We start from the raw sequence: 26,546 nt of genomic DNA on the forward strand, positions 1-26,546 counted from the left end.
CTAACGGACACCTGGAAAGATACCGGAAGCCATTATAAGAAGCAGTTTGCGAGTATCCAGCGTTATAAGGAGTCGCCAAACCGCCCTCACTTCCTTCTTGGGTGGGGTTCCTGGCCTCAGGGATGGGGGAAGCTGCAGATTTTGGGGAGGTTTCGGACAGAGTCCCACATGCCGGGGGCACAAGCAGACTGGGGAGATGTGGGCTAGAGACGACGTTACGTTACTATCGGGTGGGTGCACAACTGGCTGAAGGAGCATCAGACGAGTTCGCTGTCAGACGGGGAGGGGGCCGGAGACCAGCCCTGGCGTCCTGGAGGCAGGACAAGATGTAGGAAAAACTGCTGCCCTCCAAGGGGCTGGAGCTGTGGAACGGCCGCAGGGGAGGCCGGGAACCCCCGTCAGGGCTGGTCCTGCCTCGGCGCAGGGGGCTGGCGGGGCTCAGGGTCCCTCGGGCAGGAGCCAGTCGCCAGGGGTAGGAGCCCAGGGCAGAGCCAGGTGACCCGGAGAGGGACAAGGCTGGGACCCCGCAGGAACCGGGGTTAGTGCAGCCAAGGCCCGGCCTGGTCGGGGAGCTGGGCCCCGGAGCCGAGCGGAGTCTCACGGGGGCAGGGGGGTGTCACTGCTGGAGGTGGCGGAGCTCCAGGGGGGAGGGAGGCTGGGCTCTCGCCCCCTCCTCACGGGCCCAGGGACCCCGCTGCTGCCCTGGGCTGGGGGGCGGGGAAGGGCCTGAGCCAGGGGGCGAGGGGAACCCTTCATGCTGCCCCTGCCCCCTCCTGATTGCAGGGGCTGGTGAGACAGCAGCCCCCCCCCCCGCAGCACTCAGCCCCGAGGCCGGCGGGCAGGGAGGGAGTTTGGCAGCTCCCAGGCGGCCCCCGGGGGCAGGATCGGGCCCACGAGTGCCCTGCTTCACAGCAGCGTGTGCGTGTGTTTGCACCACGGCCCCCCCCGGCTTCCCACTCGCCCCCGCCCCACACCAGGGCGGCCGGGCAGGGCTGGAGGCAAACACACTCAGCCCTCGGCACGGTGCACATCCCGCTGGTGACCGCAAGGGGGCGTCTGCACATCACTCCCCGGTCAGCAGGGGCAGAGCCGCGGGGAGCGCAGGGCCGGGCTGGCAGGGGGCTGCGGGTCGGGAGTGAGGGGCACCGGCAGGGCTGGGGGTGGGGAGCCCAGGGCTGGGCTAGCAGGGGCTGCGGGTCGGGAGTGAGGAGCACCGGCAGAGGCGGGGGTGGGGGTGAGCCCAGGGCCGGGCTGGCAGGGGGCTGCGGGTCGGGAGTGAGGGGCACCGGCAGGGCTGGGGGGAGCCCAGGGCTGGGCTGGCAGGGGGCTGCGGGTCGGGAGTGAGGGGCACCGGCAGGGCTGGGGGGAGCCCAGGGCTGGGCTAGCAGGGGGCTGCGGGTCGGGAGTGAGGGGCACCGGCAGAGCTGGGTGGGGGGAGCCCAGGGCCGGGCTGGCAGGGGCTGCGGGTCGGGAGTGAGGGGCACCGGCAGGGCTGGGGGGAGCCCAGGGCAGGGCTGGCAGGGGCTGCGGGTCGGGAGTGAGGGGCACCGGCAGAGTGGGGGTGGGGGGAGCCCAGGGCCGGGCTGGCAGGGGGCTGCGGGTCGGGAGTGAGGGGCACCGGCAGAGCTGGGGGGGGGTAGCAGGGATTTGCAGACAAATCTAGCTACAGACACCTAGGGTCAGACCCCAAATGCAGCATGTGACCCTGTCCCAGTGGGGGTCATGCCCCCCCAACACCCCTGGGGTCGGCCTCTCTCGCCCTCTGGCCCCTGAACAGGGGGTGGGGGTTACTTGGGGGGGGTGAATGGGGCAGGGTCAGTCCAGGCTCTGGGGTCTGGCCCCCAAGCAGACCCCACCCCCCGGCACAGCATGGGTCTGGCGCAGAGGTGCTGGAAGGGCCCTGCCGGGGATACTGCCCCACACGGGTTCTGGCCCATGATGTCACCCGCCGGGCGAAGGCCGTGCTCCCTGAACCGGATACTCGTGCCCCCCTGCCCCCGCCGGGACGGCCCTTTGCCCCGCATTCGGTCGCCACGGCAACAGTCCGGTGGGGGCGAGGCCACCTTAGGCTAAAAATAAACCCCACGAGGGTGGGTCATTACCCTGGTGCCAGGACTCCTGGGTTCTCTTCCCAGCCCTGGAGGGGTGGGGGGCTGATCATAGGACTGGGAGCCAGGACTCCTGGGTTCCAGGCCCAGCTCGGACGCAGGCTCCTTGGATGGCCTCACTCTGCCTCAGTTTCCCCACCTGTCCCTGTGGCCGTTTCCCTCCCGCCTCAGAGCGTCCCACTCACCTGGCAGCTGGGGGGAGGGGGCTTGGTCCAGGCCCAGGGGTAAGTGAGCGGTGCCCCAGCTCCCATGGGGCAGCGGGGGGGCTGGCTGGGGCATGTCCCCGTTGCTGGGAACAGTTTGGCCTTGGCTGAATTGGCAGGTCTGGAGGTGACGGGAATTGCAATCCCCTGCCGGAGTTACCCAAGCGGCAGCTGGCCCCGAACCCCCCCAGCACCGTGGGAGCCTGACCCCGGCACCTGCTGTTTGCTCACCCTTCACCCAGCAACCCACAACGTGGCGCTCGACTTTGGCTGGGGCTGGCGCGGGGAGCGGTTGCTAGCGCCCTCCTGGGGCCCCGGCCGGCCTGCAAACCGGGGCGAGCCCCATGGCGCCCGAACAGCCCCTAGCACCGCGACCCCTCCTGGAGCCAGCGCCCCCATCACATACCCCTCGTGGATTGGGGGGGCAGCAGAACTGGGGGTGGGGCACCCTTTGTCCTGCTCAGGCCAATGCCCCCAGAGCAGGGGCAGGAGGGAGCTGGGGGGGGAACAGGCGACCGGAGCCCGGTGCCAGCTCGGGGAGGGAGGGACGGGCGACCGGAGCCCGGTGCCAGCTCGGGGAGGGACGGGCGACCGGAGCCCGGTGCCAGCTCGGGGAGGGAGGGACGGGCGACCGGAGCCCGGTGCCAACTCGGGGAGGGAGGGACGGGCGACCGGAGCCCGGTGCCAGCTCGGGAAGGGACAGGCGACCGGAGCCCGGTGCCAGCTCGGGGAGGGACGGGCGTCCGGAGCCCGGTGCCAGCTCGGGGAGGGAGGGACGGGCGACCGGAGCCTGGTGCCAGCTCGGGGAGGGAGGGATGGGCGACCGGAGCCTGGTGCCAGCTCGGAGAGGGACGGGCGACCGGAGCCCGGTGCCAGCTCGGAGAGGGAGGGACGGGCGACCGGAGCCTGGTGCCAGCTCGGAGAGGGACGGGCGACCGGAGCCCGGTGCCAGCTCGGGGAGGGAGGGACGGGCGACCGGAGCCCGGTGCCAGCTCGGGGAGGGAGGGACGGGCGACCGGAGCCCGGTGCCAGCTCGGGGAGATGTAGGCAGAGTGTTACCTGTCCCAGAGACCCGTGCTCACTCGCGTCCTCCCCGCAGCCCCTGCTCCCCCCGGCCTCAGCACTCTTTATAGGCTCTGTGCTTCCCTCCAGTCCAGGGGACCCCTGTGGGGAAACGCCCCTCTCAGATGGCCGAAGACTGGCAGCGCGGCCAGCACGGGCGCGACGCCCTGACGCCCTGAGGTCTGGGAGTGAGTGGGGTGGGGCTGGCACGGCGGGGTTATGGCTGGTCCCGGGTTCCCCGCAGGGCTGTTTGCGCCAGGGGTTCCGGTCCAAGCCCAGCCCCGGATGGAGCAGCTGGGATCTGGGTGGGCGAGGGGTGAGGGCAGGCAGGGCCGGCTTCAAGCGGATTCACCCGATTCCCTGGAATCAGGCCCTGCGCCTAAGGGGGCCCCGCTCCGGGGGTCTTCGGTGGCATGGGAATCGGGACTCCTGGGTTCTATCCCTGGCTGGGGGAGGGGTCTAGTGGTTGGAGCGGGGGCAGGGCTGGGGGGCAGGACTCCTGGGTTCTATCCCTGGCTGGAGGAGGGGTCTAGTGGTTGGAGCGGAGGCAGGGCTTGGGGCAGGACTCCTGGGTTCTATCCCTGGCTGGGGGAGGGGTCTAGTGGTTGGAGCAGGGGCAGGGCTGGGGGCAGGACTCCTGGGTTCTATCCCCAGCCTGACTGGCCCCACCACAGTCCCCACTCCAGGCCCTTCCACTTGTACCAGGGCTCAGGCTCCTGATCCCATCACAGGCCCTAACGGAGCCATGTTAGCCCGGCCAACCCGTCTCCCCAGGGCCAGGAAACGCCCCCCCATCCCAGGGGGAATCCAGCGACCCCCCTGCGGTGAGTGGAGTTATCCCAGGGAGGCTGGCTGGGCCCTGAGGGTGGGGGGCAGGGGAACTGTATGGGGGGGGTTGTGGGGAGCTGGGAGATGGGGTGAACCATGAGAAGGGATGGGGGTGTGAGACCATGGGGGGTGAGCCTTGGGAGAGCTGGGGGGGGGGGAAGTCTTGGGGAAGAGAGCTGTGGGGGGATCAGCTTTGGGGGTGGAGTGAGCCTTGGAGGGGGAGAGCTGGGGGTGGGGTGATACCTAGGGGGGGAGAGCTGGGGGTGGGGCGATACCTAGGGGGGGAGAGCTGGGGGTGGGGGGAGCCTTGGCGGGGGGGGAGAGAGCTTGGGGGCTGAGCCTTGGGAGGGAGCTGTTGGGGGGAGAGCCTGGGGGGAGCAGAGAGCTGTGGTGAGGGAGAGCTGTGGGGGGGGAGAGCGGGGGGGGGGCGGAGAGCTGTGGTGAGGGAGAGAGCTGTGGGGGAGGTGAGCCTGGGGGGGGCAGAGAGCTGTGGTGAGGGAGAGCTGTGGGGCGGGGTAAGCCGGGGGGGGGGAGAGCTGTGGGGGGTGAGCCTGGGGGAGAGCTGTGGGGGTGGAGGAGCCTTGGGGTGAGAGCTGTGGGGGGAGAGCTGTGGGGGGGAGAGCTGTGGGGGTGGGGAGGGGGAGTCTTGGGGGGGCAGATAGCTGTGGGGGGGGAGAGCTGTGGGGGAGGAGAGCTGTGGGGGTGGGTAGGGGGAGCCTTGGGGGGGCAGAGAGCTGTGGGGGGGTGAGCTGTGGGGGGGAGAGCTGTGGGGGTGGGTAGGGGGAGCCTTGGGGGGGCAGACAGCTGTGGGGGGGGGGTGAGCTGTGCCCCAGCTCTCACGGGGGCCGGCCAGGCCCAGCTGCACCAGAGCCCCGAGGGGCCGGCCAGGCCCGGAGCAGCAGGTCGGGGTCACTGGCTTTGCGTGTCTGGCCCCTGGGCTGACGCCAGCCTGGCATTGACACCCCCAGCGTGCAGGGAGATTGCGTCATCGCCGCGTGACATCACACTACGAGGTGACAACGGCGTGACATCACCGCGTGACATCACCACGTGACGTGCTGGCGACGGGACACCGCCGCGTGACCCCAGGCCGGGAGGTGACCTCGCTCACTGTAGCGCGACCTTGAGGGCATGACGTCATCACGTCGGCTCTCGGCACCCCCCCCCCACACACACACACATGGAGCGTGACATCATTTCCTTTGGCCTGACATCATCGTGGGCCCTGTGAGGTCATCGCGCCATGGGGTGACATCGCCTCGCCCGTGCAGCCCGGGCTGGATTCGTGGCTCCCTAGTTGCTGTGCAAGGATCCAGAGCTGGCTCGCGCCACGGGCATGTCATAAATGACACGCGTCTCTGCCAGATCGACAGCCAACAAAACGGGGGATTCCCCCCCCACCCGTAGTCCCCTCCCTTTTCCGAGGCCCTCAAAGAAACAGGGAGTTTAAAGGTCAAATGCGACACCACTTCCTGGGGACCCTTTGCTGGCAGCCCCCGCAGAGAGGCCAGTGAGGGAAGGTGCCTCCCCCGCTCCCTGTCCCCCCAGATGGGGGTCAGCACATTGGCAGGGCTGGGACGTTGGGGGTGGGCAGAGGTTTCCCTGACTCTGCCCCCCTCTCGTCCCCGGAAAATCTGCCTTCTCAGCCAGGGGCCCCAAACCTGAGGCTTTGGAAAACCTCGGCCCCTGGAGATGTTTCATTCCAGACCCCGACCTTGCAAACCACTCGCTGGGGACGCCCTTTGCTGTGACGCTTCGGGGGGGGCACCCCAGTCCTCAGAGAACTGGCTGCAACTCACGGCTCCTCTGCACCTGCCGACTGCCCCCGCGGTGGGGAGAAGAGCCCCCCGGTTTGCCCCCAAGCTGCGCGGGGTCCCAGCCGCCCCCCCAAACCCGAGTGTCGCTGTGACCCTGTGTGCCAGGGGCATTGCCCGGAGCTGGGAGCCAGGCTCAGCCCCCGCCCCGGCCTCTTCCTCCCCAGGGTATTTTTTTGGAAGGGCGGGAGGCCTCAGGTTCAGATTTTGCCTTGGGCCTCTCCAAAACATCAGTGTTGCCCTGATGTCCCCTCTCGCCCTCCTCTTCCCATGAACTCCTCCGCTCCTGTACAGCTCCACAGCGCAGCACCTAGCACCGCGAAGGGCCTTCTCGGGCCGGGCGGGCAGGCAGAGGGCGTGACCCCCCCGCTCCGAGATGGCGCTTGGGTGGGGAACGTTGTGAGTTTGCACCAGGGTTTGGCTGCCTGCTGCCTTGTGTGTGTGTGTGCATAGGCGCCGACTTATATGGGGCTCTGGGGCTTTAGCCCCATGAATAAATCCCAAGCAGGGGCTCTGCCCCACCAATGTTTTTTCTCCCCTGCTTGGAGCGCCCCCCCGCCGCTGCCGCCGCCGCCAGGGCTGCCCAGAGCCCTTTAAATCCCAGCCGCGGCTGGGAATCAGAGGGCTCTGGGCTGCCTGCTGCAGCGGGAAGCCCAGAGCCCTCTGATTCCCGGCTGCGGCTGGGATTTAAAAGGCTCTGGGCTCCCCGCGGTTGCAGGCAGCCCAGAGCCCTTTAAATCCCAGCAGCGGCTGAGATTTAAAAGGCTCTGGGCTCCCCGCGGTTGCAGGCAGCCCAGAGCCCTCTGATTCCCGGCGGCGGCTGGGATTTAAAAGGCTCTGGGCTGCCCGCCGCAGCAGACAGCCCAGAGCCCTCTGATTCCCGGCCGCGGCTGGGATTTAAAGGGCTCTGGGCTGCCTGCAACCGCGGGGAGCGCAGAGCCTTTTAAATCCCAGCAGCGGCGGGGATTTAAAGGGCTCTGGGCTGCCTGCAAACGCGGGGAGCGCAGAGCCTTTTAAATCCCAGCCGCGGCTGGGATGTAAAGGGCGCTGGGCTGCCTGCAAACGCGGGGAGCCCAGAGCCCTTTAAATCCCAGCCGCGGCCGGGAATCAGAGGGCTCTGGGCTTCCCGCTGCAGCAGGCAGCCCAGAGCCCTCTGATTCCCGGCCGCGGCTGGGATTTAAAGGGCTCTGGGCTGCCTGCAAACGCGGGGAGCGCAGAGCCTTTTAACTCCCCGCCGCGGCTGGGATTTAAAGGGCTCTGGGCTGCCTGCAACCGCGGGGAGCCCAGAGCCTTTTAAATCTCAGCCGCGGCTGGGATTTAAAGGGCTCTGGGCTGCCTGCAAACGCGGGGAGCCCAGAGCCCTTTAAATCCCAGCCGCGGCCGGGAATCAGAGGGCTCTGGGCTGTCTGCTGCGGCGGGCAGCCCAGAGCCATTTAAATACCACCCCCGGCCGGGAATCAGAGGGCTCTGGGCTTCCCGCTGCAGCAGGCAGCCCAGAGCCCTCTGATTCCCGGCCGCGGCTGGGATTTAAAGGGCTCTGGGCTGCCTGCAAACGCGGGGAGCGCAGAGCCTTTTAAATCCCAGCCGCGGCTGGGATTTAAAGGGCTCTGGGCTGCCTGCAAACGCGGGGAGCGCAGAGCCTTTTAAATCCCAGCCCCGGCTGGGATTTAAAGGGCTCTGGGCTGCCTGCAAACGCGGGGAGCGCAGAGCCTTTTAAATCCCAGCCGCGGCCGGGAATCAGAGGGCTCTGGGCTTCCCCCTGCAGCCGGCCGCCCAGAGCCCACTGATTCCCGGCCGCGGCTGGGATTTAAAGTGCTCTGGGCTGCCTGCAACCGCGGGGAGCCCAGAGCCTTTTAAATCCGAGCCGCGGCCGGGAATCAGAGGGCTCTGGGCTCCCCGCCGCGGCGGGCAGCCCAGAGCCTTTTAAATCCCAGCCGCGGCCGGGAATCAGAGGGCTCTGGGCTGCCTGCTGCGGCGGGGAGCCCAGAGCCCTCTGATTCCCGGCCGCGGCTGGGATTTTAAAAGCTCTGTGCTCCCCGCGGGTGCAGGCAGCCCAGAGCCCTTTAAATCCCAGCAGCGGCTGAGATTTAAAGGGTTCTGGGCTCCCCGCCGCAGCGGGCAGCCCAGAGCCCTCTGATTCCCGCCGCTGGGATTCAAAGGGCTCTGGGATCCCCGCGGCTGCCAGCAGCCCAGAGCCCTTTGAATCCCAGCCTCTGTCCGCTGATTGCCCCCTCCCCAGACCCCTGCCCCAACTGCCCCCCAGAACCTCCACCCCCTATCTAAGCCCCACTGGTCCTTGTTCCCCAATTACCCCCTCCCGAGACCCCTGCCCCTAACTGCCCCTTGGGACCTCAGCCCCTATCTAAGCCTCCCTTCTCCTTGTCCCCAACTGCCCCCTCCTGAGACCCCACCCAACTTCCCCCCCGCAGGACCGCACCCCCTACCTGTCCCCTGATAAACCTCTTAGACTCCCATGCCTATCCAATTGCTGCCTGTCCCCTGACTGCCCCTTCGAACCTCTGCCCCATCCAACTCCCCCTGCTCCTTGTCCCTTGACTGCCCCCCGGAACTCCCTACCTCTTCTCCAACCCCCAAACCGCTTACTGTGCCACTCAGACCAGCGTATCTGGCTCCATGCAGCTCCAGACAGTTGCTGCCATGCTCCCCCATGGAGCCCACAGCCCTCTCCCACCCCCAGCACCTGCCTTCCAGATTTGAACACCTCAAAATTCAGGAGTGCTCAAGCTCGGTTTGGGCAGCTTTTACTTCATTTCTCCCAAATCAGTTTCCCCTGCAAGGTGCCAACTGAAGGTGTTGGAGAACAGAGAGATCAGGTGGCCTCCTAATGCCTGGAAAAGAGACAAAGGCCGGAGGAGGGAGTGTCAGTGCCTGTGCGGACTTCTGGGAAGTGCACGGTGTGGAAGGGGATGCTGTGATGCTTTGGAACATCTCCATACAAAGCCAGTCAGGACTCTGGGGGAGCCTCCTCTCTTGGAGCATACTGTCTCCAGGGCAAGAAGCTTACACCTTCCTGGGTCTGACCTCGGAGCATTCAGCATGCCCTTCCACGTCATGCACTTTCCAAAGTGAGTCTGCCCAGGCTGGTCCTGGGGCAACCAGAGGTCGCTGCACCCCAACTCTGCAGTCAGATGTGACTCTCAGCCAGACAGTAAAACAGAAGGTTTATTAGATGACGGGAACACAGTTTAAACAGAGCTTGTTGGTACAGAAAACAGAACCCCTCTGTCAGGTCCATCTTGGGGGGTGGGGAGCCCAGAACCAAGTTCTGGGTCTCTCCCAATTTCCCCAGCCAGCTCCAAACTGACACTCCCTCCTCTGGCCTCTGTGTCTCTTCTGGACAAGGAGGCCACCTGATCTCTTTGTCCCCAACACCTTCAGTTGGCATCTTGCAGGGGAAACTGAGGCACCCACACAGTATTCAGAGAAAATATTAAGAACATTCCCACTTCATCACAACAGATGCAACAAAATATAATACCGTATATTGAAGTAGGCAAGTGCTGCTTCTGACTTTCCACTTTTAATTGACCCTTGTAATCTTGTGGCGCTGACGCGTTGTAGCTTCATTTTATATCGGCTTACAGGGCGGGAGCGGGGGGGCACCACCATTTTGGGCCCCACCAAAAATTATACAAACCTGCCGCCTATGTGTGTGTGAGCGCGCCCACAGCTGTGTGTGTGCGTGCGTGTGCACAGATCCATCCCAGGTTTTCAAAGTGTCTCTGAAATTGTAGACAGCATGCTGTGTGAATTCAGATCCAGGGTCTTCCCTCACACAGCCTCACACAGAGCTCAGCCCTCCTCCTCCACATTCAGCCTTCAAAGTTTTTCTTAAAAAAAAAAAAAAAAAAAAGAGCTTCGCAAAACTGCTCCGCAACTTGAAAGGGGCAAAGAAAGAGATTTTTTTGTGTGTGTGTCTGTCCTGACACTTTCCCCAAAGCCCCAGCGCTGCATCAAAGCCCGGCGGCGTAACACTGAGTCGCTCTCCCATGTGGAAAGACTCAAGAAATCATCGGGAAAGTTTCTTAAAGAAAAACAAGACTTCCTTCTCCAAGGTGGTCCTGGGCTGCAGTCTGAGAAGGGAATATTTATAACCCGGCCTGCATCGGGCAGACAAAAAGCACATTTTTGTTAACCATTTCTTTCTCTTTTGGTGGATTTCAAGGGAAAAGACGGAAAGGAACGACGGGGAAAGTTTTGTGAAGAGGAATGTTAACGAGCTTCGTCGCCGCGGGTTCGGGTTTTCGTTTTTAATCGTTTCTCTGGATGTTACGTTTTTCTCCTGGAAAGAACCGAAGTGCCCCGAAAAGTGGAATTTCAGCCTTGAGGCACCAAAGGGTGCGATTTTGGGGGAGAAAACATCAAAAAGGAAAAGAAAAGGCTCCTTCCCTTGGAGCGCGAGTCACCGTCCCAGTCCAGCTCCCAAAGGTACGATGCATTTTTTTAAAATAACTTAAAAAAAAATGTAACTACAGTTTTGAGGGGGAGCAGGAATTTTGCCCGGTTTAACGGTTTCTGGTTCAAGGGGATGGTTTTGCTTATGGGACGCTTTGTCTCAGGACCTGCTGGATGACTTTAATTTTGTGGGGTTTTTTAAACCACAAAAACCTTTAGAAAGACGTGATCCTTTTTCGGCTCCACAAGATGCGGGAGCAGCTATTCCGGGACACCAAACTTCGGTGCCTACGGGGGAAACACAACTGGAGCTAGAATTCCTACGTGCCCCATGGCCAACAAAACCCGGCTGACTTGACAGTAAATTTCCCTTCATCCAAGTTTAATTTTGCAAAGTTACCAAATTGCTTTTCCCCTCCCTCCCTCCCTCTCCTTTTGGCAAAACAATCCAGGAGGCTCCCAACTTCTGGAATCGGCTCAGATCCAATTAAATCAGATGGGAGGGGGGGAACCCACAGCCAATTACTTTGCCAAATTGCAATTTGTCAGGCAGGGATTACGCAGCCCGAATAGGCGCTTTCCCCCGGCTTTCACTGCCTTTGCTTTTCGCACCGCTGCAATTTGTTTTGCTTTGTGAACTTGGCAAAATAATTCCTGGGCTGCAGGGCGGCCTCCCCCTCCTTCTTCGCCACAGGTCAGGCCAGGTCTCCCGTGGGTGCCGGTCCGTGGAGTTTGGCTGAGGATTTGTTTGGGATTGTGCCCTGGAGCGCTCCCACCCGCAGCAGGCCCAGCAGTGGGTGGCATTGACTGGCTGACACATCCGTCTGTCCCGTTCCCGGGTCACCCAGCGGTGCTGACGTATTGAGCGGCCCAGAGAGCCCAGCTTTTGCAGCTGGCTGGGGGCTCAGAGTAGGTTCAGACAACCCCAGATGGGGGGAAGGGGCCGGTGGAGGGCTCTGAGCGAGGGAAGTGACATCGCGCGGTTCTGTATTGTGATGTGGAGAGACACACGCACGCCTGGTGGCTGAGCCGAGATCACCCAAGGAGATCCTGGCGCACTTGCGCTAGCAGAGGCTGGAGCTGGCTGGGTGGGTGGGCGCCATGGGGACGGACCTGATGGGGGGACAGGTGCCGACAGACAGTGGATGCAAAGGCTGAGCTGGGCTGGGCTGCACGCTGGGGACGCGTGGGGAGGCCCAGTTCTCTGGCCCGTAGTCCAGGAGAAGGGAGCGGGGTGGCTGCCGAGGCCCCTGGGGAGCAGCGGATCTGGTGCTGCGTCCAGAGTGGGGCACCCGTCCGGGGCGGATCGGGCAATGGGGCCAGGGTGAGAAACGGGCACCCTTGGGGCAGCCTGTCCGTTGCCAGTGGGAATCCCCGGGGCGCCGGGAGGCCGCCATCCCGCTCCTGCCCGGCCCCACCAGAGCCCCAGGCCCTGCCAGGAGCCCCACACAGCTGCCACCTAGCCCCCATCGGTTCCACTGGCCAAGGCCCAGCCCCTCCCGCCCCCATCCATAGCCAGGTGGCACCTGGAGAGACGCTGGCCCCCTCCCGCCGGTGCCCACGGCCCACGCCCTGCCCGAGGGTCCCTGCCGGCCCATCTCCAGCCTGACCTCCCTGGTCAGTGGGAGGTGGAGCCTGGGTGCGACCCAGCCGCAGCCCTGGGGCACGGCTCCGCTGGCAGCGCCCGTTCAGGGTGAGGCCGAGGATTTTGCTCTCCCGCAACGAGCTTCCCAGAAGCCACCAGGAAACATTCCCGGGGGGCGGGAGGTGCCCAGCGACTGCCCCACCCGGGGAATCCTGCTGCCCAGCCCAGCGGCCCTGAGCCCCACTTTGCTGCATCAGCAATTCGTGGGCTTGCCACAGAGAGGTGACGTGACTGGGCGGGGAGGGGAGAATCCCTCCGTCGTGGCTCGTCAGGAGGTATGTTACGGTAACGCCTGGAGGTGCCACCTGTGATCGAGGCCCCGACGTGCCAGGTACTGCCCAGACCCGGCCCGAGATCCGGGCACGACACAGACCCTGCCCGAGATCCGGGCACGACACAGACCCTGCCCGCGATCAGGGCCCCACCAGGCCGGCCACAAAACAGACCCGGCCCGAGATCAGGGCACGACACAGACCCTGCCCGAGATCCGGGCCCCGCCGGGCCGGGCGCTGCCCAGACCCTGCCCGAGATCCGGGCCCCACCGGGCCGGGCGCTGCCCAGACCCTGCCCGCGATCAGGGCCCCGCCGGGCCGGCCACAAAACAGACCCGGCCCGAGATCAGGGCACGACACAGACCCTGCCCGAGATCAGGGCCCCACCAGGCCGGGCGCTGCCCAGACCCTGCCCGCGATCAGGGCCCCACCGGGCCGGGCACGACACAGACCCGGCCCGAGGTCACTACCTACAACCACCCGAGCGTCTCCACCCTGACGGGAGCTCACAGACCGTGGCCCATTCGGCCCTCAGCCTCTCTGCTGAGCCTTCACCCAGGGCCAGGGGCACGGGAGGCCTTGCCAGTGCAGACACGGATCTGCTAGGAGGCGGGCAGGCCCCGCTGACGCGGTGCAGGCAGGCAGCAAACGTTCAGCGGAGGGGAGCCAGCTCCCACGCGGGACCCAGGGAGAAGGGTCCAGGGGAGGGAACACCAGGCAGGGGGGCGGTGTGGACGCTCTGATTTCAGCCTGTACCCGCTGATGCTGGCTGACCCCTCCATGTGCCCCTGTTTCACCAAAGCTCGGGAGGCCCCGTCTCCATGGGGAAGCCGGGCTGGGACCCCCTAAGAGGCGAACACAGATGGAGCCGGTTACTCCGGCGCAGCCCTGGCTTGCGCGCTGCTTCGCTCCCGGCGACCGGCGGGATCCGAGCTGCCGCTGCTGAACCCCAAAGCAGGGCGGCGACTCTGAAACGGCTTGAAATTCAACCATGTAGACAAAACCCTTGTTAACCGGTTCAGACCCTCTGAGCCAAAGTCGCTGCGGAATGGGTTCGCTCCCATTTAACTAACCCAGTGCGAGTTCCTCTCTGGGCAGGGACACACCCAGCCCCCCACTCGGCTCCCGGCTCCCTGGGCGAACTGCCGCCAGGCTCGGCTCCATGGGCCCCATTTTCAGGGGCCAGATGTGGGCCCCCTGCTCGGGCACTGCCTGGGTGACACATCTGCGCTGCGCCCTTTGGGGACTCCGGGCTGAAGGGTCTGTCCCGTGGCGGCCAGGGGCCGGTGGGGCCTGGCCCGGCTACCTGCAGGGGTGGGGCAGTTACTGCTTTGTGTGGGGGTCGCGGCTGTCCTGGGGGTCGGGGTTCTTGGCAGTCTGGGCAGGGCGGCTGGGCGGGGCTTGGAGGGGGGCGGGGGGCTGGGTTTTTTAAGGTAAAGTGTCAATTTCAAATAATCTCATTGTTTGGCCTGAGAAGCCTGTAGCTATTCTGACCTCGTCGCAGTAACAGCTGGGGGCGGAAAGGTCGCCTGGGGGGAGGGCGGGCTGGGAGCCAGGACGCCTGGGTCCTATCGCCAGGTCTGGGAGGCCAGTGGGGCCTAGTGGGTTAGAGCTGGGGGGAGCCCCAGGACGCCTGGGTTCTGCTCACGCCTTCACCACTGACTCTGCGTGCGAATTTAGACAAGTCCCTTCGCCCCTCTGGGGTAATGACACTGAGCCGTGACTGAGGCTTTCATCCCCGGTTGGCCCCTGCAGGTCTTTGGCTGCCAAAGAAGTGGGAGCCGGGGTGAGAGCTGGGGTGGGTCCCAGGCTCGGCACAGGGCAGGGGGCCCGGCCCCGTCTGATACAGGTGATCTGGGCGCTGCGCCCTGGGTGCACGAGGACCTCGCCCGACGCGGGCTTCAGGCTGCGGCCCTGCAGCTCCGCTCCCACCCCCACCCGCCGTCCGTCTGCGTTTGCTGCTTGTTTATTTGTGTGTCTGGCTCCGTGCGGCTCAGCCCCGGCCCAGCGCTGGCTCCCATCGGCTCCGCGTTAGCCCTCGGCGAGCAGGGGGCAGCTGGGCCCGGGGACCCCAGGCCGAGAGGGGTCTGCACCCCGGAGCTGCGGGGGAGGCTGCCTCTGATCGCGGCCCTTCCCCGTGTCTCAGACACGCACGCAGGCCTGTGAACAGCCCATGGCTGCCTGTGGCTCAGCCGGGCGGGGTATTTCCATCACATGCTTGGTACACTTAGGTTCAGGTCGGGAGTGAGGGGCACCGGCAGAGCTGGGGGAGCCCAGGGCCGGGCTAGCAGGGGCTGCGGGTCGGGAGTGAGGGGCACTGGCAGGGCTGGGCTAGCAGGGGGCTGCGGGTCGGGAGTGAGGGGCACCGGCAGAGCTGGGTGGGGGAGCCCAGGGCTGGGTTAACAGGGTCTGCGGGTCGGGAGTGAGGAGCACCGGCAGAGCTGGGGGAGCCCAGGGCCAGGCTAGCAGGGGCTGCGGGTCGGGAGTGAGGGGCACCGGCAGAGCTGGGGGAGCCCAGGGCCGGGCTAGCAGGGGCTGCGGGTCGGGAGTGAGGGGCACTGGCAGGGCTGGGCTAGCAGGGGGCTGCGGGTCGGGAGTGAGGGGCACCGGCAGAGCTGGGTGGGGGAGCCCAGGGCTGGGTTAACAGGGTCTGCGGGTCGGGACTGAGGGGCACCGGCAGAGCTGGGGGAGCCCAGGGCCAGGCTAGCAGGGGCTGCGGGTCGGGAGTGAGGGGCACCGGCAGAGCTGGGGGAGCCCAGGGCCGGGCTGGCAGGGGCGGCGGGTCGGGAGTGCGGGGCACCGGCAGAGCTGGGTGGGGGAGCCCAGGGCCGGGCTAGCAGGGGCTGCGGGTCGGGAGTGAGGGGCACTGGCAGAGCTGGGTGGGGGAGCCCAGGGCCGGGCTAGCAGGGGCTGCGGGTCGGGACTGAGGGGCACCGGCAGAGCTGGGGGAGCCCAGGGCCGGGCTAGCAGGGGCTGCGGGTCGGGAGTGAGGGGCACCGGCAGAGCTGGGGGAGCCCAGGGCCGGGCTGGCAGGGGCTGCGGGTCGGGAGTGAGGGGCACCGGCAGAGCTGGGGGAGCCCAGGGCCGGGCTAGCAGGGGCTGCGGGTCGGGAGTGAGGGGCACCGGCAGAGCTGGGGGAACCCAGGGCCGGGCTAGCAGGGGCTGCGGGTCGGGAGTGAGGGGCACTGGCAGAGGCGGGCGCCTGGCCCGCTGGCAATGCGGCACGCCGAGCCGGGCGAGGCTGCCTGCTGCAGAGAAGCCTCTGTCCCGTGCAGTGATTCATCGCGGACACCTTGTAACATGTCGGGGCCACGGGGCGCGAAGGGAGAGGCTGGGAGCTGGAGCCGAGCCCGGAGCTGGAGAATCGTAACTCGATGCCCGCTGGGAGGGTGGGCGGGGGCGGGGAACACCCCACACCTGGTGGCAGCTGGGTGACCTTTTACATTCAAAGGGGCCCAGCCCCATTGTGCCACAGGCTGCTGCATGGGAGCAACTGTCCCTAATTCACAGGGCCCCCGCCAGCCCCTGCAGGGCCTCTCTCCAGCTCCATTCCCCCCGAATCAGCCGGGATGGAGGGGGAATGTCCCCTCCGACTTGGCTTTAGGGGCGTCTCTGCCCAGCCCTCTCCTGCTGGGGCAGCCGGGACTCCTGGGTTCTCTTGCTGAGTCGGACATGTGGCGTGTCTGTGGGTCTGAAGTCACTTCCCTGCGCTCTGCCTCAGTTTCCCCAAGGCCAGGAGGCTGCAGCACTGGCTCCCTGGCAGAGGTGAGGGGCTGCAGAGCCCCCTGCAGGGCACCCAGCAAGTGGGTGTTGCCCCACCGCCTACCCCAGCGCTGCAGTGCCTCACCCCCCCCACCCCCGAAGCTGCAGAGTAACGTGGGGACCAGCTGAGAGGAGAGGGAAGAAGCAGGGAAAACAGAGCTGGGTTTCGGCCACGCCACATCCGGGGATGAGGAGGAGGCAGGGGGAGTTTGGGGCTCCCTCCTCCCCAGATCTCAACACTCAGGCCAGGTCTGCACCGAGCAGCGCCAGGCGTTCCCAGGTGTGCTGGCGATGGTGGTTTGCGTGGTTCTGCGGGCTCCTTGGTACCGATCTAGTGGCACCCGGGCTTGGGGCATGGCCGGGAGGCTGCTGTCTAGGAACATAGGAACGGGCAGGCAGAGTGTTTCCTGGCTCAGACCCAGGGGCCTCAAGCCCAGGTTCTTTTCTCCTCCAGTGGCTTCCTGCAGGAGGCACTTGTGGGGTGAACCGCCGATAGGGGGGCTTCCTGCCCCAGAGCAGGAGGCGTTTGATCCCTCCCCCAAGCTCCCACCCGTCCCAGCGTCCCACTGTCCTTCCCCATCCTCAGTCGCATCCCGCTCTTGTGGCAGTGAGTTCCACAAGCTAACCGGGGAAGTGGGTGTGTATTAGATGTGGACAATAAGAGGGGTGATTTGGACAGACCGCGAACACCCAGAGTCTCTCCCTGTTCTCTGGCTCTGAGGAGGATGTGGTCTGGAGCTCCCGAGATCGGTGCTCGTTAGTGGAGAGGGGCGGAGGACCTGCTGACCATAGAGAAACTGGGATATTTAGGGTGATCCGTCATGGGGGAGCTGAGATTTCGGGGTTTGATCCCCACCCCCTGTGGTGGGAGACACCCATCCCTTCGCCATCATCCCGAGAGACCTGAGGTGTTGTCACTGCCCCAGCAAAGCTGATTGGCTGCTGTGTGACCCTGCCTGGATGTCCTGCCCTCAGCAAGGCGGGACTTCCTGGCTCGCCGGCCCGTCGCGAGTCAGGCCCCTCGCCTGGGAGGGGCTGGGGCAAGGGGAGAGGCGACGCTGAGCTAGGTCCCGCCCCAGTGGCCCCGTCGAAGGGAGCTGGGGCTCCCGGCGGGCGACTCCCAGCCAGGCGGATGCTTAGCCCCCCAGCGTGGCCGTCTGCAGCCCGTGCACTGGGAGGTGGAAAAGTTCCTCCCAGCAGCAGCTTCGTCGTGCCCCAGCTCCCGCTCCCCAATCCCGGCCCAGGGCTGTGCAAGCGGCTTCCAGGGAGCACTTTGTCGGGGCTGCCGTGAATCCCGTCCACGGGGCCAAAGCAAACAAGCAGCAGCCCCCTCCCCGCAGCCCCTGGACCACCTAGCAAGAGCAGGGACCCTGCCGGCCTGCGGCTCAGGGCGAGCGCCCCCGGCCCGCCTGGGCTGAGCAGGGCAGTGGGAGGGCAGGAGCGGAGACCAGACAGGGCAGGTGATTGTCCCAGGGCCCCTGCCCCCAGCTCTGCCGGTGCCCCTCACTCCCGACCCGCAGCCCCTGCCAGCCCAGCCCTGGGCCCCCCACCCCCAGCTCTGCCGGTGCCCCTCACTCCCGACCCGCAGCCCCTGCTAGCCCAGCCCTGGGCTCCCCCCACCCAGCTCTGCCGGTGCCCCTCACTCCCGACCCGCAGCCCCTGCTAGCCCAGCCCTGGGCTCCCCACCCCCAGCTCTGCCGGTGCCCCTCACTCCCGACCCGCAGCCCCTGCTAGCCCAGCCCTGGGCTCCCCACCCCCAGCTCTGCCGGTGCCCCTCACTCCCGACCCGCAGCGCCTGCCAGCCCTGCCCTGGGCTCCCCACCCCCAGCTCTGCCGGTGCCCCTCACTCCCAACCCGCAGCCCCTGCCAGCCCTGCCCTGGGCTCCCTCCCGCATCTTGGCCGGTGCCCCTCACATCTGTCTGAGTGTAGGTCTGTGTGTGTGTGTATGTGTGTGTGTGTGTGTAGGTCTGGGTGTGCATGTGTAGGTTTGGGTGTGTGTGTGCGTGTGCAGGTCTGTGTGTCTGGGTGTCTGGGTGTGTAGGTCTGATTGTGTGTGTGTGTGTAGGTCTGTGTGTGTGTAGGTCTGGGTGTGCATGTGTGCATGTGTAGGTCTGTGTGTGTGTGTAGGTCTGGGTGTGTGTGTGTAGGTCTGAGGGTGTGTGTGTGTGTGTGTAGGTCTCTGTGTGTGTGTGTGTGTGTAGGTCTGGGTGTGCGTGTGTAGGTCTGGGTGTGCATGTGGGCGTGTGTAGGTCTGGGTGTGCGTGTGTAGGTCTGGGTGTACATGTGTGTGTGTGTAGGTCTGGGTGTGTGTGTGTAGGTCTGGGTGTGTGTGTGTGCATGTAGGTCTGGGTGTACATGTGTGCGTGTGTAGGTCTGGGTGTGCATGTGTGTGCGTGTGTAGGTCTGGGTGTGCATGTGTGTGCATGTGTAGGTCTGGGTGTGCATGTGTGTGCGTGTGTAGGTCGGGGTGTGTGTGTGTAGATCTGGGTGTGCGTGTGTAGGTCTGGGTGTGCATGTGTGCGTGTGTAGGTCGGGGTGTGTGTGCGTAGATCTGGGTGTGCGTGCGTAGGTCTGGGTGTGCGTGTGTAGGTCTGGGTGTGTGTGTGTAGGTCTGGGTGTGTGTGTGTGCATGTAGGTCTGGGTGTACATGTGTGCGTGTGTAGGTCTGGGTGTGCATGTGTGTGCGTGTGTAGGTCTGGGTGTGCATGTGTGTGCATGTGTAGGTCTGGGTGTGCATGTGTGTGCGTGTGTAGGTCGGGGTGTGTGTGTGTAGATCTGGGTGTGCGTGTGTAGGTCTGGGTGTGCATGTGTGCGTGTGTAGGTCGGGGTGTGCGTGCGTAGGTCTGGGTGTGCGTGAGTAGGTCTGGGTGTACATGTGTGCGTGTGTAGGTCTGGGTGTGCGTGTGTAGGTCTGGGTGTGCATGTGTGCGTGTGTAGGTCGGGGTGTGCGTGCGTAGGTCTGGGTGTGCGTGTGTAGGTCTGGGTGTACATGTGTGCGTGCGTAGGTCTGGGTGTGCGTGTGTAGGTCTGGGTGTACATGTGTGCGTGCGTAGGTCTGGGTGTGCGTGTGTAGGTCTGGGTGTACATGTGTGCGTGTGTAGGTCGGGGTGTGTGTGTGTAGGTCGGGGTGTGCGTGTGTGCGTGTGTAGGTCTGGGTGTACATGTGTGTGCGTGTGTAGGTCTGGGTGTGCATGTGTGTGCATGTGTAGGTCTGGGTGTGCATGTGTGTGCGTGTGTAGGTCGGGGTGTGTGTGTGTAGATCTGGGGTGCGTGTGTAGGTCTGGGTGTGCATGTGTGCGTGTGTAGGTCGGGGTGTGTGTGCGTAGATCTGGGTGTGCGTGCGTAGGTCTGGGTGTGCGTGTGTAGGTCTGGGTGTACATGTGTGCGTGCGTAGGTCTGGGTGTGCGTGTGTAGGTCTGGGTGTACATGTGTGCGTGTGTAGGTCGGGGTGTGTGTGTGTAGGTCTGGGTGTACATGTGTGCGTGTGTAGGTCTGGGTGTGTGTACATCTCCGTGGGCGCAGGTCTCGGTTTGCCGCGTGCCCATGTGTCACTGCATGTGGGTGCCAAGCCAGATGTTCCAGCTGTTGGGCTGCCCGGGGAGTGAGGGGTGCTGCCCCCAGTTCGGTACCAGCCCACACAGGCCCCCTCACTGGGCACTGCCGGGAGCTCAGCTGGCCGTTCCCACGTGGGTTTCCCGGCGTGGCCAGGAGGAGAATGGAGGGGTGAAGGGCAGGGGGCCGGGGGGAAGCCCCCCCAGACCCCAGAGCAGGCGTTGCTAGGACAGCGGGGTGCATGGCCAGCACCCCGGGGCTGAACCGGGGCCTCTGGAGCAGGGGCCTGAGTCTCCCCATTGAAACAGCCGGGCTCCGCAGCTGGGGCTGGCCCTGGCCCCCCGCCAGCTCTGCGGGTCAGCACGCAGGGGGTTAACCCGGGGGGAGCCCCAGGGGCTCTGCTGGAGGGGAGTCCAGGGGAAGGTGCCTTCAGACACTGGGGCCCGGCCCCAGCCCCGGCCTCGGCTCTCCCAGCCCCCGGGCCAGCGGACCACCTTGGAACCGGTGCCCCGGCCCTCCCCGGCGCGGGGCTCGAGCGCCTTTCAGAGCCCCTGAACCTGAAGCGATGGGCTTTGAGGCAGCTGTCTGGCCCGGGCAGATTAGCAGCCTGGATTGAATGAGGCGGGCGGCCCAGCGGAGGGGTCAGGCGCGGTGGGGGGCTGGGACAGAGACACGAGGCCCCGTTCGGGGCAGGGAGAGCAGGGGCCGGCCTGGCCCTTCCCGGGGAACGGGAGTCCCGGAACCTCGGGGGCTTTCGACCCCCGGCCCCGGCTCACTGGTGATTTCCCTTTTCTCCGTGACCCAAACCCCGGGCGGGGCAGCCTGTGTCTGCATGGGGGGGTCTGCCGCCGATCCGGCCCCAGGGCGGGGGCACGGGCTGGCACAGGGGGGTGGGGAATGGGGCCTTCCCCTCTAGGGGGCTCTGGCTCCCATCCGGCCCCTGGCAGGGACCCTGGCCAGTTGTTCAGTGACTTCTGGGTGCGGGGAGCCCATGGGGGGCCTAGGGGAGCTCGTTCGGCAGGGGCTGCCCCCATCCTCCCATCCCTTATGCAAGCGGCGTGGCCGGGGAGTGGCGCTGGACGGGTGCGGCTGGCAGGCCGGGCAGTGCCGGGCATGGGGCACGCCCTGTGAACGGGGGCTGGCAGCAGGGTGGGGAGGGCGCGATGGCCGATCCCCGCAGGAGCCGGAGCAGCAGTTAAACCAGCTAAGGCCACACAGGGTTAAACCAATTGGGCACTTGGCTGACCCGGGGTCACTGAGCGCGGGAGGGGGTGGGGGGTGGCTGCCGGCCCAGCAGCCGTCTGGGCCCTGGGGTGGCCAGTGGCTCGGCTGGCAGAATTCCCCGAGGAGCTGGGCCCGACCCCCCCCCATGTCTGGGCAGCGGGGAGGGGATGCCATGGGGTCAGGCTACCCTTCAACCTGGCTCTACCAACACCCAGCACCCCAACCCCTCACCCCAATACCCAGACCCCCAACCCCTCACCCCAACACCCAGCCCCCCCAGACCTGTCACCCCAACACCCAGCACCCCAACCCCTCACCCCAATACCCAGCCCCCAGACCTGTTACCCCAATACCCAGCCCCCCAACCCCTCACCCCAACACCCAGACCCCCAACCCCTCACCCCAACACCCAGCCCCCCAGACCTGTCACCCCAACACCCAGACCCCCAACCCCTCACCCCAACACCCAGCCCCCCAGACCTGTCACCCCAACACCCAGCGCCCCAACCCCTCACCCCATATCACTAACCCCCAGACCTGTCACCCCAACACCCAGACCCCCAACCCCTCACCCCAACACCCCGCCCCCCAGACCTGTCACCCCAACACCCAGACCCCCAACCCCTCACCCCACCACCCAGACCCCCAGACCTGTCACCCCAGCACCCAGACCCCCAACCTCTCACCCCAAAACCCAGACCCCCGACCCCTCACCTCGATGCCCAGCCTCCCAGCCCCCTCACTCCAACACCCAGATCCTTCACCTCAACACCCAGCCCCCCAGATCACTGCACACCCTGGCTCAGCATGAGATTAACCCCTTGTCTGTCTGTCTGTCCGTCCCCATCCACCCCCCACCCCAAGCTCCAGGTCACTGTCCTTCTGCATGGGCCCCCACCCCTGGGCTGCTCCTGCCCAGGGGGGCACTGGGGAGCAGCTCTGCCCGGGGGGGGCACTGGGGAGCGGCTCTGCCCGGGGGGGGCACTGGGGAGCAGCTCTGCCCGGGGGGGGTTACTGGGGAGCGGCTCTGCCCGGGGGGGGCACTGGGGAGCAGCTCAGCCCGGGGGAGGTTACTGGGGAGCGGCTCAGCCTGGGGGGGGCACTGGGGAGCGGCTCTGCCCAGGGGGGTTACTGGGGAGCGGCTCAGCCCGGGGGGGGGCACTGGGGAGCAGGTCTGCCCAGGGGGGGGCACTGGGGAGCGGCTCAGCCCGGGGGGGGGCACTGGGGAGCAGCTCTGCCCGGGGGGGGCACTGGGGAGCGGCTCAGCCCGGGGGGGTTACTGTGGAGCGGCTCAGCCTGGGGGGGGGCACTGGGGAGCGGCTCAGCCTGGGGGGGGCACTGGGGAGCGGCTCTGCCCAGGGGGGGTTACTGGGGAGCAGCTCTGCCCGGGGGGGGGCACTGGGGAGCAGCTCAGCCCGGGGGGGGGCACTGGGGAGCAGCTCAGCCCGGGGGGGGGCCCGGGGGAGCCGCTCAGCCCGGGGGGGGGGCCCGGGGGCGCGGCTCAGCCCGGGGGGGGGCACTGGGGAGCGGCTCTGCCTGGGGGGGCACTGGGGAGCAGCTCTGCCCGGGGGGGGGCACTGGGGAGCGGCTCAGCCCGGGGGGGGGCACTGGGGAGCGGCTCAGCCTGGGGGGGGCACTGGGGAGCGGCTCAGCCCGGGGGGGGGGGGCACTGGGGAGCGGCTCTGCCTGGGGGGGCACTGGGGAGCAGCTCTGCCCGGGGGGGTTACTGGGGAGCGGCTCAGCCCGGGGGGGGGGCACTGGGGAGCGGCTCAGCCGGGGGGGGGCACTGGGGAGCGGCTCAGCCCGGGGGGGGGGGGCACTGGGGAGCGGCTCAGCCCGGGGGGGTTACTGGGGAGCGGCTCTGCCCGGGGGGGTGCACTGGGGAGCAGCACTGCCCAGGGGGTTACTGGGGAGCGGCTCAGCCCGGGGGGGGGGGCACTGGGGAGCAGCACAGCCCGGGGGGGTTACTGGGGAGCAGCTCTGCCCGGGGGGGTTACTGGGGAGCAGCTCAGCCCAGGGGGGGGGCACTGGGGAGCAGCTCTGCCCGGGGGGGGGCACTGGGGAGCACATCTGCCCGGGGGGGGCACTGGGGAGCGGCTCAGCCCAGGGGGGGGCACTGGGGAGCAGCTCTGCCCGGGGGGGGGCACTGGGGAGCGGCTCTGCCGGGGGGGGCACTGGGGAGCAGCTCTGCCCGGGGGGGGGCACGGGGGGGCGGCTCAGCCCGGGGGGGGGCACTGGGGAGCGGCTCAGCCCGGGGGGGGGGCACTGGGGAGCAGGTCTGCCCGGGGGGGGGCACTGGGGAGCAGGTCTGCCCAGGGGGTTACTGGGGAGCGGCTCAGCCCGGGGGGGGGGCACTGGGGAGCCGCTCTGCCCGGGGGGGTGACTGGGGAGCGGCTCAGCCGGGGGGGGCACTGGGGAGCAGCTCTGCCCGGGGGGGTTACTGGGGAGCAGCTCAGCCCGGGGGGGGGGCACTGGGGAGCGGCTCAGCCCGGGGGGGGCACTGGGGAGCGGCTCTGCCCGGGGGGGGCACTGGGGAGCGGCTCTGCCCGGGGGGGGCACTGGGGAGCAGCTCTGCCCGGGGGGGTTACTGGGGAGCGGCTCAGCCGGGGGGGGCACAGGGGAGCCGCTCGGCCCGGGGGGGTTACTGGGGAGCAGCTCAGCCCGGGGGGGGGGCACTGGGGAGCGGCTCAGCCCGGGGGGGGCACTGGGGAGCGGCTCTGCCCGGGGGGGGCCCGGGGGCGCTCCTCTGCCCAGGGGGTTACTGGGGAGCGGCTCTGCCCGGGGGGGGGGGCACTGGGGAGCAGCTCTGCCCAGGGGGGGCACTGGGGAGCGGCTCAGCCCGGGGGGGGGGGCGCTGGGGAGCAGCTCTGCCCCGGGGGGGAGCTGGGGAGCGGCTCAGCCCGGGGGGGGCACGGGGGAGCGGCTCAGCCCGGGGGGGGCACGGGGGAGCGGCTCAGCACGGGGGGGGCACTGGGGAGCAGCTCTGCCCAGGGGGTTACTGGGGAGCGGCTCAGCCCGGGGGGGGCACTGGGGAGCGGCTCAGCCCGGGGGGGGGCACTGGGGAGCGGCTCAGCCCGGGGGGGGGCACTGGGGAGCAGCTCTGCCCAGGGGGGGCACTGGGGAGCGGCTCTGCCCAGGGGGGGCACTGGGGAGCGGCTCAGCCTGGGGGGGCACTGGGGAGCGGCTCTGCCCGGGGGGGGCACTGGGGAGCGGCTCAGCCCGGGGGGGGCACTGGGGAGCGGCTCTGCCCGGGGGGGGCACTGGGGAGCGGCTCAGCCTGGGGGGGGCACTGGGGAGCAGCTCTGCCCGGGGGGGGGCACTGGGGAGCGGCTCAGCCCCACCCCGGAGTTCACGGCGCAGCAGCCTGGGCCCTGAGCTGGGTGATGGATTTTGCCACACAAGCTGAGCTGCCTCTTTATCGGGCCTGGGATCTCGGCCTAATCCAGCCCTGACGTCAGGTCTCCCCGCAGTGGGGCTGGGGGCCGTTAACCCTGTGGGGGCTGGGCCGCACCAGCTGGAAAAATGCTTCCAGGAGAAGCCCTCAAGCTTCACCCTGGGAGACAGAGGGACAGGAGTAGGGGGGGGGGGCAGAGGTGAGGGGGGCAGGGCTGGGCTAGCAGGGGCTGCGGGTCGGGAGTGAGGGGCACCGGCAGGTTGGCTGGAGATCCCAGGGCTGGGCTAGCAGGGGCTGCGGGTCGGGAGTGAGGGGCACCGGCAGGTTGGCTGGAGATCCCAGGGCCGGGCTAGCAGGGGCTGTGGGTCGGGATCGGGGCCGGGCGTGTGCGTGTTACGTGCACGTTTTGTAACCTGCACTTTCCCCAGACTATGTAGCCGCCCCGTTTACTCAGCGGCCCAGCGGGGGCGGCCCCGGGAGTTCCCCTGCAGGCTCCCTGGTTCCCAACCTACCAGTGAGCTGGGAGGGGCCCCATCTCCCATTCCCACCCCAGCCAGGCCCTGGGGCTGGAGCCGAGCCGGCGCCCCCAAGAGGGGTAAACCCCAGTCCATTCCCTGCCCCCTCCTGCCCCCCTGACAGCGATCCCAGGCCGGGCAGGCGGGAGGCTGATGCGTCGGCTCAGGGCATCTTTCCGGTTCGAACAGGGGGCACAGGGGGTGGGGGGAGTCCCAGGCCCTGAGACTTCTTGGGGGCTGCAAGCGTCTGGCCCGGAAGCTGCTGACCGTAGAGTGGGGAGAAGCGTCCCCGTGTCCCTTCCGTTCGGGGTTTGTTCTTGGGGAGCTGGGGAACGTCCCCCCAGATATGGAAGGGGCGGCGGGATGGAAACAGAGACCATGGCCAGTCTGGGGCATCTATCTATCTCTCCCCAGCCACCCCAGCCACCCCCTCTATCTATCTATCCCCAGCCACCCCCTCTATCTATCCCCAGCCACCCCATCTATCTATCTACCCCCAGCCACCCCAGCCACCCCCTCTATCTATCTATCTATCTATCTATCTATCTATCTATCTATCCATCCCCAGCCACCCCCTCTATCTATCTTTCTATCTATCTATCTATCTATCTATCTATCTATCTATCCCCAGCCACCCCCCATCTCTCTCTGTCTCTCTCTCTCTCTCTCCAGGCTCCTCGGGAAACACGGGCCGGGGGCCGCTCTGCGGGGGTTGCAGGAGCCCCCCCGTGCCCAGCGAGCGGCGTTTGGGCGGCGAAGGCCGGGGCTTCGCGCCGGGCGCTGCAGCCTCTGGCCGCAGCCCGTGTTCTTGGCAGGCGCGGGAGGAATGTGTGTCAGTTTGAGTTTCTTGGCAGGGAAGGTTCCTTCAATCCAGCCTGCGCTTGGCTCTCAAATTTATGCCCATAGGCTGCTACTTGGGTGGGCCGGGGCCGGCTGGGCCGGGAAGGGGGGGGCTGCGCGTGAGGGAGCTGGCTCGTCGTTCCCATTGGCTGCCGGGACGGGAGCTCGTCTCTTCTGCTCCTTCTCCCGCCCCAAACTCTTCCTGCCGGGGGTGGGGGGAACCCCCTGGGGCCGGTTCAGCCCCCCAAGCCGCATGCTGGGCCCCCCGCTGACAGCTCTGGGGCAGCCACTGGGGGTGAGCAGCCTTGGGAAGCCAGGGGGTGCTCCCCGGCATGTCCTGCAGCTGGGGTCCCCCCCACTCGGCTGGGAGAAGCGCAGGGTTAGGCCCAGGCGGGAGATCTGGCCCCCAGCCCCTGCTCCAGCCCGGGCGCATGGGAGCGCCTAGAAACTGGCTGCGGGAAGGGAGGGCAGAGCGGCCCAATCTCTCTCTGTTCTGTTCAGCAGGACGGTGCCGTACTGGCATGTGTGTGGGTGGCCGGGCGTGCCATGGATGCTGCTCGGAGTGGAGCGGGGTGAGCTGTGGACATGGAGTGGCCATCAGTGGGCCGCGAATGTGCATGCAGTGTATGTGGGGTGCACGCGTGTGCTGTGCATGCAGCAGCATGTGTGCGTGTGTGCGTTCTGTGTACAGTTTGTGTGACATGCATGTGGCTATGTGTGTTGTGTGTACAGTCCATGTGAGATCCATGTGACTGCATATGTGTTGTACGTACAGTCCGTGTGGAATGCATGTGACCACATGTATTGTAAGTACAGTCGGTGTGGTGTGCATGTGATCATATGTGTTGTGTGTACAGTCGGTGTGGTGTGCATGCGACCACGTGTGTTGTGTGTACAGTCGGTGTGGTGT

The 26,546-nt window shown here is 66.9% G+C and overlaps 1 protein-coding gene across 5 annotated transcripts in view; it reads left to right on the top strand.

The window, feature by feature from the left end:
- Window positions 1-4,036: 4,036 nt before the first annotated feature.
- The window catches only part of GLI1 (GLI family zinc finger 1), a 46,097-nt gene continuing 23,587 nt past the window's right edge, over window positions 4,037-26,546 (top strand). For 2 of the 5 annotated variants that reach the window (XM_044995751.1, XM_044995755.1), the window contains exon 1: window positions 9,691-10,464. The gene's annotated coding sequence lies outside the window, so the exon portion shown is untranslated. Of the gene's footprint in view, window positions 4,198-9,690; window positions 10,465-26,042; window positions 26,209-26,546 lie in introns of those variants that run through there. The other 3 variants (XM_044995753.1, XM_044995752.1, XM_044995754.1) reach the window with 3 other exon arrangements.

Source organism: Mauremys mutica, chromosome 20, assembly GCF_020497125.1.
Source record: "Mauremys mutica isolate MM-2020 ecotype Southern chromosome 20, ASM2049712v1, whole genome shotgun sequence".
NCBI classification, from domain to species: Eukaryota; Metazoa; Chordata; order Testudines; family Geoemydidae; genus Mauremys; species Mauremys mutica.